The sequence below is a fragment of the Dermacentor variabilis genome, chromosome 10 (genome assembly GCF_050947875.1).
Source record: "Dermacentor variabilis isolate Ectoservices chromosome 10, ASM5094787v1, whole genome shotgun sequence".
Classification (NCBI taxonomy): Eukaryota; Metazoa; Arthropoda; class Arachnida; order Ixodida; family Ixodidae; genus Dermacentor; species Dermacentor variabilis.
The window spans coordinates 10,978,900-10,991,483 of NC_134577.1; the positions used below are offsets into that span (position 1 = coordinate 10,978,900).

A 12,584-nucleotide genomic window follows, 5' to 3' on the forward strand; every position below is an offset into this window, starting at 1 on the left:
ACGTATGACGGGTGGCCTACCTATTTCGGAGCCTCAGAGAAACTGCTGCGCTCTCATGGCGCAGCTAATACAACACCACCTAGATAGCACAAGGCATTTTCACTCTGATCCATGACGTCATGTTACCTGGCCCGACTGCCATAGAATCTAATGGGGATGCTCCCGAGTAGGCAACAGCAACTTTGACGTCAACGCTTTCGTCCCGCCAACTTTGTCAATGGAAATTTCGTGCCAGGTAGCCTGGCATCATGGATCGGAGTAAACAGGCCTTGTGCTATCTAGGTGGTGTTGGCTAATCGCGCTCCTCTCTCTCTTTCGCACATGCGCATGAGGTTGCGCTGGAGGAGCTTTCGGCTAGCCATATACAGCTGCGCTGTAAAAAGGAAATGGTAGTAAATACGGTCATTTTACTCGGGCTTTGTAGCGGAACTGACGATATTCCCTAAACGGAGACCCGAAATATTGCTGTATTAACCTTTAGAACACCATAGAAACAACTGCAAAGAACACGACCCAAACGTCAATTCCTTAGAATCCAGTGGCTTGAGTTCTTATACTAGGGGATTCTACGTTTACCTTTTACGGTGATAATGCCACCGATGGGAACGCTAACCCAAACATAAGACGAAGGCGACGAGCGAACTGAGCAGTTTGGGGAGATTTCAAGAAGAATCAGTAGGGTATCCTGACACTTGTTGATGGTGCCGTAATGCACCTTCTAAACGACTTTAATGATGAAAAACAACAACAAAGTGTTCACCAAAACTACGAAGGAAGTGTTGATCTTAATTGTCGTCCGTATCTCTTGGTGGAGAAAGTGATACGATTGCCTATGATTCGTAGAAGCCTGATTTGACACGTTTACTTCTGCATAAGTTTACAGTTTAATGCTTCACTGCATTTACTGTATTACTGTTTCATACATTTTTACTAATGTGTTTGCCAGGCGATTTTCACTTTAGCATGAGTTCAAGCAATGAATAAGGTTCCTTTTGTGCTGACTCTCCTTTCTCGTAATGTTTTTAACAAACATATTACGAGAAAAGAGAGTCAGCACAAAAGGAACCTTACTCACTAAGGGCACAAACAATTGTTTGTGCCCTTCCTTCCATCGGGGTAAGCAACACCTAAGGAATCGTATATTATTTATTAATTAATATTCTGTCACTGGCTTTTCTAAGAATGAACTTGGAAGTCTGCAGCTCCGTCCTGGCAGCGTTTGCTTATTTGCCATCGTCCACGCGTATTTTTGAGCATATCAAGCTAGGTTTCAAGTAGGACCATTATTGAAAAGAAAGTTCTTCTGAGTAGTCTAGTCTACCACCGTGGTCTAGTCAGTCCTGAGTGCAGACGTAGGCGTCAGACAAGAGCCTCGTATCTGTCGCTATACACTACGCGGTGCCGGAGCATAAGAGAGCGAGGAGGACGCCGATTGCGATTTATCCGCTAGTGGCACAACTTCGACGACGTGCGCAATACGGCGTCATCTTTATATATATATATAGTCAATCTTTGCATTTTACATACTGCAGATCCAAGTGGGCTACGGCATGAGTGGTATTACAAACATAAAATATCAAAAAAAGCAACAGAAAAAGGCGCAATAAAATTAAAAATTGAGAACGAAAAAAAAAAGGTGAATACAAGCACGGGAAAACAAAGAGCACTTTCCTATAATTATTAATTTATCAATGGAAAAGATGGCGCTTAGCTAAAAATAGACAAAAAATATTTAATTACAATCCACAGATGACACCCGGTAAACAATTAAATTTTTCTATTGTTCGTGGCCCTGTCCCGCAAACACTAAACATAGCCAAACAAAGTAGAAAAATTTAATTGTTTACCGGGTGTCATCTGTGCATTGTAATTAAATATTTCTTTAGTCTGGTTAAGTCATCTTTCCCACTGATAAATTAATATTAATAGGAAAGGTACTCTTTTTCTTAAGTGATTGTATTGTCCTTTCTTTCTCTCTCCCAATTTTTTATTTTATTGTGCCTATTTCTGTTGGTTTTTGGTTGCCAGAAAGAAATCACCGATTACTATCGGCTGGGAAGGGCCCGGTTCCCACCACCTCATCCAGAGCTCAACGAGAAACAAGCGGTAGCCTGGCGCTTCCTGCAAACAAACATGCATCCTATAACCCGGTGCCCTGTAGCAGATTCGATGCAGGGCAATATAATGATTAATGTAAATTATGTAAGCGTAGGGCGGATCTGCCACATATTTTATGGGCATGCTCGGAAACGGCTTCTTTCGAGGGCCGCAATATTCAAAACCGGCAGCAGTGGGAGTCCCTGCTGCTCAGCTCAGACAAGCGAGACCAGGACTGGGCCGTTCAGAGTCGAGCTAGCCGAAGCAGTCGCTGAGAACCAGGGGATCTCGGCCGCCTGTTAGGCGGAGGGAGGCTGCGTCCGCCCTCGTGATTGCTGGCAATAATAAATGTTGGCTCTCTCTCTTTCTCTCTCTACTGTGCGTGGAAAGAAAGAAAACTTGCCGATGTTAGCTTACAAGCATGATAGAAGCTGGGTTTAGTTCGGATATTGGCGAGTTGTGACTCGGCTGGCGAAGTTAAATAGCGGAAATAAGGGCGTGCATTCACCGTAAGTTCTTACGCTATAATTGTTATGCCAGAAGCGCTCGTACCGTCTGTCTCGCCTTCTCTTGGTCCCGTATACTGCGCTTCACCATAGTCACACGTGCCTCGCCAACTGGCCCAAAATTCTACTCTTCGAGTATTGCTCGTAAGGGCGAATTTCAGCCAATCCCGACGCTGAACGTATTATTTGCGAAGGCGGTCAGCCATTGGCAAAGAGCGTTTACCGACAGCCAAGCACTAAACGATTCCGAAGCCAGAAACACGCATGGCAACAACAATTACACTGGCATCCGCGATTTCCCGTGGCGGTGCGATATAACCGTGTCGACCACGAAAGATTAAAAAAAGGGAAAGTAATCTCGTCAGCTATAAATTTCTTTATAGGCGCGCGCTTCGGAGGAGGTTGCGGAAGTCGGCGCGTTATAAAGAGACGAGCGCGCGAACGAGCTTCGAGCCTGCGATAAGACAGAGCGCTGCTCCGTTGTTCCGGCGCCCGGTTGTGCGGGCGAGTTATACTGATTATGGGCCCAGACCCGTTCGGAGAAAAGACCCAGACATCGTTAGAGATGGCAAGAACGAAACGCTGGGCGGGTTTAAGTAACACGTCTGAAAAACAGTGCGACAGTTTAGGACGAAACCGAGAGAAAATGGCACGAATTAGTGTCCCCCCCGCTCCCCCCTCCCCCTGTACACACTTTTTTTTTCGTCCTAAATTCCGCGCTGTTTTGTGAACCATCGCTAGAGATGCCGGCGGTTTCCTTCGATAAGGAAACTGCCGGCATCTCTTGCTTTGTTGAAGCTGCTGCTTCCCGGCTTACGAGTACAGAGAGAGAGAGAGCAAGAAACGAAACCAGATAATGTTCTATTCTGTCCAGAGCCGTTTACTTTACACGCTTATGCCAATGACAACTCCTCTAAGGCGGGCAGTAATTGCGTGTTTCATATTTAGCATCTTTTTTTTTTTCGAGAATTCACATAACCGCCATGTTTCGATTGCGCACTATCGAACAAAACGGGTTTCATCGGGAAGCACAAGACCTGGCGTAGAAAAGAAGTCATACGGGGAACAAGAAGTTGCTCCCTCATAAAGCAGTCGTTGGCTCTCCATCGTTTTTAGAAAGTTCACCGTATATACATAGTCCGTTTGTACAAGGAAATGGCCATGCGGTTTCCCGCGGTATACGATCACACCAGCCTCATGCCTATTGTTACCGTATGTGTGCGGATAAGATAAGCGCTCAGACTTCCCGCGATACAACGTTTATGAGTAGAGTGCCACGACCATATACGATAGCGATACACCGAAGGCTAATGAGTACGTTATAAAAGGAGAACCATCCTCGAATTTCAGTTCGCCATTGTGTCTCTTTATGTATGCTAATGCATATGCATGCGCACGCGCCATCGCCGAGTACCCAGAGCAGTCAAGCTGACAGCGAGCATAATTTAGTCGATTACTGCGTTGTCTCGACGTTCGAATAGAAACGAAATGCAATCAGTAGCAAAGTATAAGGCACCACACACAAATGATCATCGTCGTATTTGGATTATATGCGTTCACGCGGACTCTTTGCCGTTATCTTGTAGCAAGCGCGAAAAACCAAAGTGGTCAATATATGCACGAGCGCCGAGAGATGCCGTAAGAAGACCAAATAAAAGAATGCACGAAGGATTATCGCACGAACTGAACGTAGCGAGCACCCCGTGCACAGTATACACGCATAGATCGACGAACGAGTCGTAATGGCCTTTTCGGCATCGATACGGTGCAGCAGAAGGCCCGCCTGAAAGATCACCGGCCTCGCTTTCTATGCAAAACAAAGTGATCATAGAGTGCGCCGCGGAGCGCGCCGTAGCGTGCGGGTCAAAGCTTGTTAAATGCAAACGACCGCCAGCGGAGCGCGAGCGTCGCGATGTTGAAGATCGGTTCTACACACGGACAGCCCGACGCCATTTAATTACAGGCGGCAGTCTGAAGCCCGACGGCGTTCCGTTCCACCTGCGGCGTAAAGGAACAAAGGGAGATGGTTCAGATTAAAGCGGAAGCATGTACGTGCGTCACCGGAAATAATGCCGACAGAGTGCGCTGCACGGTCTGTAGAGCAGGGCGCCAAATTAAGTTTGGCGATCTCTCTCTGGCAACGACTGTTTTTCGAACCAGCGCGAATACTGGTCATCCTTCAAAAAAGAAAAAAAAAAAGGATAACAGTCGCTTCATACTGCCACTTCGAGGATAAGAAGGAAATTTTTAACTAAGCCGAAGACTGTGCCACGACTGTTTGATACACACAGCACCTACCATGATGAAATGTATTCATTTTTAAGCTCCCGCCGGGGAGCTTTGCTCACCAATGACAGCAAACGGCAAAGTTCACTTATAGGTACGCGTTATCGCATATCGCAGAAATTGCGCATATGCGAGAGGTAGGCTGCCGGTATTCCTGTTAGCTAGGCGTGTGCGGTTGATTATAAAAGAAAGAAAGAAAGAAAGAAAGAAAGAAAGAAAGAAAGAAAGAAAGAAAGAAAGAAAGAAAGAAAGAAAGAAAGAAACACTGCGCACACGCTTAATGGAAATACCGGCAGTCTTCCCTCCATGTACGCGCGATGCCTGCAGCAAGTGAAAACACGTTTTTAAACTACTGCACTTCACCGTTTGCTGTCATTATGAACAAGGCTCCCGCGGGGCAGCCGAAACGCCTCCTAATTGAATACATTTTGCCTTGGCCGGCATTTTGCGTATTATGACTATCAGCTTTTCCTACAAGATGGCATTCCCTTAGAACCTCGACTTTATCAGGTATATGTAAACGTTTAAGGCTATGGGGATATAAAGACAACAGTATGGAATACATGCCAAACACGGGTAGATGATCATAGTTACGGTTAAAAGGAAGAAATGGAATTCGGCATGCAGGTCATGCAATGAGTACTGAACGGCTCACTGTTGGTCTATTAGAGTCCACGAATGGTCGTCAAAGGAATTGGAAAATGAAGTCGACAGGCGTTTCATGAGATTAAAGGGAGCGTCGTTCCTGAGTCAGCACGGATATAAACATATGGACAGTCACAATAAAAAGCACACAAACAGCAGAAGTCGCAAAAAAAAATATTTCGTTCTTCGCAGCCTGGCATACAAAGCTTACATCGAGTGGTACAGCCTACGTGCGCCTTTTCGACCAGTGTAGTGCACTGAGACAATTTCACGTCGCGTGGTTGTGATAGAACATGTTTATTTTTTATTATTGTTTTAATGGTGCAGTGGCCTCTAGGCTTTTTATTCATTACTATGTTTACACCGAGATAATCATAAGTGCTGAACGGCAACAAAAGAAAGAGAATAATTTTTTACGCATTTGATTGCGGCAAAGTCAAGGGTAAGGGTGGTAGCTGTCACTTGGTTCAGTCCTTATGATACAAAACTATTGAAATGCTACGGTTTTATGTGCAAAAATCACTATCTGAATATGAGGCACGCCGTATAGTGTGTGTGTGTGTGGGGGGGGGGGGGGCGGGGGGCTCTAGATTAATTCTGATTCTGATTCGATGGAGTTCTTCCACGAGCGCCCAATACACGGCAGACGAGCGTTCACATTCACGGCCGGGTTGGAACCCTCTTTGATTCTTTCGGTTACTTCTCTGATCTGGTGGCTTAGGCTCTGCGTATCAGCTCTTTAATGTGCCCCTTTGATCCATTCCCGCCATTGCAACGGCGCATGCGTTTTAATCTGTTATGTACATAAACGCCCAGTTTGGAGCAATAAACCTTGAGTTGCAGTTCGTACGTGTGTACACAAATGAGGTGTCTCTACAACAACAATGTCCGACCAACAAGACCACCACTATGTCCTCAGCAATGGAGAGACACAATTATAACATTTGTAGGCCTATTGTGTGTTCTGTTCACGCACTAGAGTAAGTGGGGCTCTCCAGCAGAAGCTTTCGTCCTGCAATCGACTTCAAGTAGGCAGCTGATGACGACGGCTAATTTGGTCACTAAATTAATGACGACGATTGCAAGTAGCATTGCTCGAAAGTGAGATCTCGAAGAACGAGGAGGGATCTAGAAATGCTTGCCGGTAGCCAGGAAACGTTGCGGACCCATTAATCGCCACATAAACCTAATGACACGTACAATACAACATACTACACGGGACCCTTCTACGAGCCAAGGCTAGCCGCTGCTGCCATGACTAGACAAAATCCTCTTGTCGGAACGTTGGCACCGAGGGTTCTGGACATTGTCGAATTCCGCATATTGTGTAATGGCAGCATTTAGAGCCATTCAGAGAGGGTCTAGCGGCCCTATGGGCCAAACAGAGCTGACAAGATGGTGGAATGCGACTTCTCCGCTGGTTCCTTCACTTACGCATACACTCCGTCTCAGCGACTCTTGAGCAGTGCGGCAAAGTGCGTTAGCCAATGAAGAGCTTCCCATGAGCGACGCTGGCTGAATTGAATTATCACGGAAGGAACAGCATCGCCAAAAAACGGCGAAAACGCCTCCTCTGTTTATTTATATATTAAAAAAAAAAACAGTCGGCGCATGGAAAGCACGCCTTCTTTCTCTAAGGCGCGACTGGTTATCGCTGCCATTTGGCTGACGCGACCTGTAGCTTTCGCCGCACTACAGAGAGCCATTGAGAGAAAGGGTAGACTTACTCTGCTCACACTCTTTTGAATGAATTGTGCAGTTTAACGTCCCAATACAATACATGGGCCACGATCACAGGTACAAGAGAGACTATGCTGGTGGGAACATAGCTGTTATCTATACCCTATTTCAGAGGAAGCGCAAATGAAGATCTGAGCAGCAATACTACTACAAATCTTCATTTTAACAGCCAAACGTGACAGAGAGGTAGAACGTTCGGTTAGTTGGAATTAATGCAATATATAATTGAAATCGGCGCAGAAAACGTCGAAAACATAAACACAAGGACACCAGAAACAGACAAAAAAACAGAAAGCCCGCTGTCCTTCTGTTCGTGTTGCCAGCGTTTTCGGCTCTGAGTTGAAATAAACATGGCAGATCCCGTTTCCTCGCCAGCTCTTAGCAACAGACGAGCTATAGGAGGCGTACCTGTGTTCCTTAAAAAGAGCAGGTGCTAGAGAAGAACTACAGTAGCAGGAAGTAGGAACTGACCATGCATGAGCGCAAGTCAGTCTATAATGCTTACTAATCTTCCTGCGCAACAGCCAAACACCGCAGAACCCGTATATCTTTGCTGGTCAAGACGCAATGGCGTATACTCATACAGGATCGGAAGGTGTAAAACCATGTAAAACACGAGAAGCGGCGCTGGTGGTAATACCTCGCAAGGTGTGCTAAAAAAAAAAAAAACGCAATGACTGACTGTGTACATTGACATGCTTGACTCATCTGTCTGGCGAAGACATGTGCCACAAATATATCAATGTATCGTTTCGTTTTTGGACCGAAGCAGAGTCACGCATGGACAAGAAAAACTCCCAGCGTTGCGGTTGATCAAGACGTCAGCAGATGTTACTAGCAGCGTTACTGTTCCCGGAAACGTCTTTCGGAATACGTATCCCGTGGTACGTATCCGGAAACCTTAGAAGACACACACACACACACACACACCCACACCCACCCACCCACCCACCCACCCACCCACCCACACACACACACACACACACACACACACACACACACACACACACACCATGTCATAAGAAACCACAAAGCGCATCAAGGGCACCATAGGGGAAATTACTTGTACTTACTGAGTTAAAGAAATGATAAATTAATGGAAATGAAAGTGGATGAAAAAACTAGCCCAGGTGGGATAGATATAGTATGTGTGCGTGAAAAGAGAGATATTTTAGCATTTTAGCTCAACGCACGTTATCTTTTTCGTTCTCGGGACTATAGGCGCCCTTTGACATTTCACCTTCCCTCAGAGTGCTCTCGCAGTAGTTTCACGAGCTCAAAGTAGACGGGCACGCTAGCGGAATGTTGACCGGAAGACGGAAGCAAGGGGCGAAAACTGGAGCGCGGTTCGTCGACGCTTCTTGGAACGAAGAGCGCCCCTTTTTGCAGGCACATAAAGCCACCGACAATCCTTGGTTCCTTTCTTTTTTTTTCTCGTTCCTTCTTTGAGCCACGACTGCAAAGTGAGTCTAGCGTCGGAACGCTCGGGGAAAGAAAAGAAAGCCTTATATAATGTAGTACGCTCCTTACAGTGTACTCTTTATTGCTGTATTCCAAGTTTGTGCAAATATGTAAGAGGTACTGTGGTATAGGTATGCGTTTTTGCGATGGTTTCCGTCACGAAAAATAGTAGCTTTTTTAAAGTTCGACATGGGATTTTCTGAGTCGATACAAAACTACGTTTGGTTGTCATTGTTTCTGCAAAGAAAGTAAGCTTATAAAATCCCTGCGCTAGGACACGAAAATAAAGCTCCTCAACAACAACAGTACGCACCACAGACAACAAATATCAGTATAACCATGCACCACGCAAAGAATAGTTTAACCGGCTATATATAGGAATGTCTTAGAGGACGTTTCAATATGTGGACCTTGTCAAGGGCACGGATCGAAAGACATCGGCTCTCGTTTTCGGGATGCTCGCCGGTAGGTTAAGCGTTTCCCCATATTTATGGCTTGCATGTTTTATCTTGTTCGCATTATTATTGCCGTTTTTTCTTGTTGTGTTTGGAGAATAAGCTCTATGCTACAGGTTGGCGATGGCGACATACTGAGCTAGCTTCTTGGAGAAACGAAGCACTGTATCACATAAGATGTAAAAAGCAAGGCCCGATGTTCAAGCTGGGCGTGTGCGTGTGTGCGTGCGTGTCCAAACAATCCAGAGAGTCATCAAAAACCCAAAAGCGAACGCCGACATTGTTTACTGACAGCGGACAAAGCAGGAACGACATCCCGACTGGTTGCAGTACGCGTGCGGGTTTTCCTACTCGAAGAGCAGCGCACGCAACTGTCCGAAAAGTGCATTCTCGCGAAAGCTGCCGCCAGCCTCACACTTAGTCAACTGTCACGGTCATGCCCCACTAAACTTTTCCTCTAACCGTTAATCCGGGTGCAGGCTGGCAGGCGGGTGCAGGCTGGAAGAGGGCCATGCTCGGAATCGAAAAGGCTGAGTGCCCGCTAGATATAGTTCCAGTATCTGCGGTAAGTTCTCCAAATTTGCACCAGCTATCCGACGAACGAGAAGTGTTCTCTAAGAACCTTGACCATGACAGAGGTAGCTTGCAGCTACAGCACCCTGAGACTGGCCCGATATAGCAGCCGGGTAACCGGGAGCCCGTGGCAGGCGATAGCGCGCCGTGAGCGTTGACCCTCGGTTCACTCGGATGTGATTAGGAAGCGGAACCGACCGGAGACTTCCTTGATAGCGGAAGCGAGCGTTTCTGCAGTGGCTCCGACCTCGCACGCTCCCACGATTTCAGCGCCAACGAGTGGACCCTAAGGAAGACATCGCGGTCCAAAATAGGCGGAGTACGGCCAAATCCATTAAAAGTCCAGCTCCTTAGTAGCAGCAAATACTAACTGCGTTTTGACAGACATTCTTTGAGATTGCTTAATTTGTTAAATATTGTTAGGATGAACAGCGAGGAACCAGTATAGCAACCATTAATTGGAATGCGATTTTTTTTGTTTTTGTGTTTTACTTTTGTGTTCGTGTTGTTGACAAGATATGCTACGCACAAGAGAAACAAATTTGACAGGGCGAAAGGAAAATGCATCATATTACCTATGTTCAGATCAATAGAGGTCGAACGCTAGCGATTTCCCCTACCCAGGCCCTCTACGAGAAAAAAGAAAGCGAGAGAGAAAGAGATCATAAATAAAATAAAGGCGAAACAAGAGGCTGAAGAACTTTACAAGCGATCAGGCGAATACGACGCGACCGAATTCCTTTATAATAAGCGCAACTACTCAGCAGAAAGCGTGGCAGCTTGAAAGACAGCTTAGCAGAGTGCAGAAAACAAAAAAAGAAAAGAAAAAGACGAATGCCCGGAAGCTCAAATAACTCTAGAAGCAGGGTCTCCTAACGGAAGTGTTTCTCAACACATAATCAGGGTAATTTTCTTTCTTTCTTTCTTTCTTTCTTTCTTTCTTTCTTTTTCTCTCCCTTTCTTTCGCTCATTTCACTCGCACGTAGGCGCTTTTCTAACGCACTGTGCAGCGACCTTAGACAAGGCCACGGAAACTTTATTATTTTGAACTCCTCCTCACGAGTGAGGAGAGTGCTCAACGTGACACTAAATCGATGGCGACGTCCGGATTGACTGAGACGCAGTGTTGGCGACCACTCTGGCTGCTTTCGCAAGAGCATCGGTGAAAGTTTGGTTCGAGACGCTTTTGCCCTTCCCGTGTCTGTCATATTGTAAAACGAAAAAAAAAAAAATGAAAGCAAGAAATGAAAAACACCTCCACACCACGTCCTCCCCAGTGCCTTTCGGCCCACAACCACCGCACCGTTTTTGATTGATTGATTGATTGATTGATTGATTGATTGATTGATCGATTGATTGATTGATTGATTGATTGATTGATTGATTGATTGATTGATTGATTGATTGATACTGGTAATGTTCGTAATTTCGTTGCCGGATCTTCCACAACACTCGACTGTCAATTAAATAGACAGAAATGACATGAAGAAATGAGCAAATAAAAACGTGCGCACACGTACACACAATGACGAGCACATAGCGTCGACGCCTTTCTCGTGGTGTGATCGCCAAACGAGATAAAGAAACACACTAATGCAATAAACGAAAAGCGATGAATATGGGCGCTTCCACCTCCCGTTATCTGCACGTTTCATCTCGTTTTTCTTCCTCTCTTTCCCCTCCCTCCCTTCTCAAACATCGGTAAGTAATCTCGTGCATTGCGCGCGACCTTGCCACTTGGGATTTCGTAGCGACAGAAGCGGAAAGGAGGACAGCTTAATTCCACTCTATTTTCTTGAGTTATTTCTTGTAGAGAAACCCGGGCCCTTCCGGCACTCAGCCAATCAGCCTTAATTACTTAGTCGGCCCACGTTTTCCAACGGCATCGTCAAGAAGGTTATAGAAAGACTTTTGGGAGGAAGTGCAGCCTCCGAAGCCATTGAGGAAGACAGGCGAAGACGTGAGCAACAGATTACTAGCAGAAATAGCAATACTGCGCAAGCGAGAGAGAAAAGAAAGAAAGAAACAAAACGCCACAGATACGTACATTTACTATACAGTCATAGATGTAAGCGCTTATAGAGGGAGCCACCTATCACTGGGTGCTTGAGTATAGTGTAATGAAACGTGTCGCGTCACTGCATCATTTTGAGACGCTGACCTTGCATACTGAGTTCAAGCCACAAGTTCCACTTCCTCTTCTGTCATGCGATGAACGTTTAGAATAAGTAAGAAAAGGAGAAAAAGTTGCATAGCTAATGAACGTGCTGGAATCTACGCGAAGTGATATAGCTATGGATGCTACACAATGAAAGGCGATGCGTATCTTCTTTTTAATTTTATGCAATGTGTAATCTCGTGCAATGTTCATGCACAGGATAAGTAACAGCCTTAATGTCATAAATGGCTTACATTTATGCCCTACACCGCTCCAGCAAGCTATGCCGAAATGAGAACCTGTCAAAGTTACACAATTTTATCCTAAGGCACTGCAGATTCTATAGAAATAAATTCAAGGTGGTAGCACGAAGCTCCTGCATCTTCTAATAAGTCCTCATAATTTACAAGTTGCCGTTATCGCATAAAAAGTAATAACAATAGGCGCCGAGTCGCCGCGCTAAAGCACATGTACAATTATTATTATTATTATTTTCTTTCTTTCTTTCTTTTTTGGCTCCACACATTAAGAGAAAGGAAGCACGATTCCTTCGCGATTGCTCACGCAACGCGGCACATCGAACATCTCGCGAAAGGTGCTAGTGCCTTAAATAAAGTGATCGCGCGTGGCGATACTGAGGACACTGAACTAAAATCGAGTCAC

General features: G+C 45.6%; 1 protein-coding gene across 2 annotated transcripts in view; it reads right to left on the reverse strand.

The window, feature by feature from the left end:
• Positions 1-12,584, reverse strand: part of LOC142559855 (inactive phospholipase C-like protein 1) — a 195,538-nt gene that overhangs the window by 78,027 nt on the left and 104,927 nt on the right. The gene's annotated exons all lie outside the window — the stretch shown is intronic.